Source organism: Corythoichthys intestinalis, chromosome 3, assembly GCF_030265065.1.
Source record: "Corythoichthys intestinalis isolate RoL2023-P3 chromosome 3, ASM3026506v1, whole genome shotgun sequence".
Lineage (NCBI taxonomy): Eukaryota > Metazoa > Chordata > Actinopteri > Syngnathiformes > Syngnathidae > Corythoichthys > Corythoichthys intestinalis.
This window is the reverse complement of record NC_080397.1, coordinates 26,107,929-26,109,284: the sequence shown is the minus strand read 5'-3', so window position 1 is coordinate 26,109,284 and position 1,356 is coordinate 26,107,929.

The window sequence follows — 1,356 nt, the reverse complement described above, 5'->3', positions numbered from 1 at the left end:
CAAATGTAGACATGCAGGTTATGCTGTTATATCGTCCCTACCAATGTTGAGACCAAACCTACGCCTTTGGCTTTCACGTTGATCAAATAATCTTTAAAAGGGTTGGGTTGGTCGCCAACGGGCTTACACTCACAAGGGATTCACACGATTACTGGGTTCTAGTTCACAGAGCTAATTTGTGTACACTCTATCCCTTTCAATCATTTAACTTACAGACTCCCCCACCCCCGTCCCCCTCTTTCCCTGGTCAACAGGCCCCCCACATGTTGCCAACCGGAAATACATCTAGCTGACGATAGCACCAACATATTAGTAATTGGTCTAGATGTTAAATGTATTTCTTGTTGTAGTTTGTGTTTTTCTTTCTTCTCTTGTGTTTTTCTTCTGTTCCCCCATAACCCCGTCCTGTTCGCTGCTTTGTCATAATAAACGAGGTATGTTGAATAATCACAATGGGAGTATGTCAGACTCTCAATGTGAAACATTAAAACTGTTCGGACTATCCGGGCACTTAGACTTCCATTCTCTGTGTCAAACAGCTGAACAGGACAGGTTTAATAAATAAATAAATGAATGAATAAATAAATAAATAAATAAATAAATAATAATCTTTAAAAATCGTGTGAGAAATAAACTAGTTTTGACTTTGAATGTTATTTTAGCATATTGTACTTTAGTTTCATGCGATGCACGTTATGGCAAGGGCTTTAAATCTCGTACTCTGTATAAAGACTAAAAAGGCGTTCTATTTCATTCTATTCTGAACTATTCTATTCTAAAGATGAATGGAGGGGGTACGTGCATATTTGTGCAAAATTTCACCTCACCCTTTGCACAGTTTCAAATCCTAACGTCTGCAGAGGGATAAAACTTCCAAACGCAATTTCAATCAAATAAAAACACTTGGAAAAAGGAGTAGGGAACATGCTCAAATAACATTTTGAAAGGACACGGGACAAGAGGAAAGGATTTAGGGATAGCTGTGAAAAGGAAGTGTTGTTAAAATTTAGACACCTCAATAAGCAAGTTAATGATAAAGAAGTTGTTTTCATTTAAAATAGTTTTATGAAAACAAAAAAATACATTTTCCCATTTGCGCTTGAAGACCATATGTAAGGTCCTAATGTAACTAATTTTGTTTCTGTATATTTGTAACTCCTGCCATATCATCTGTCTTTATGCAAATCAATATTTCCATCTCTTGTTCCTGAATGTTTCTGTTTATAATAATAAGAAAAAAAGCAGCTGCCAGGCAATGTGGCAACTGAGACAGAAGAGGGCGGTAATGCTTCAGTATGTCAGTTGCCAACCACCCAAAACCACAAGAAGAAGAAAAAAGTGGAAGACGAAAGCTCT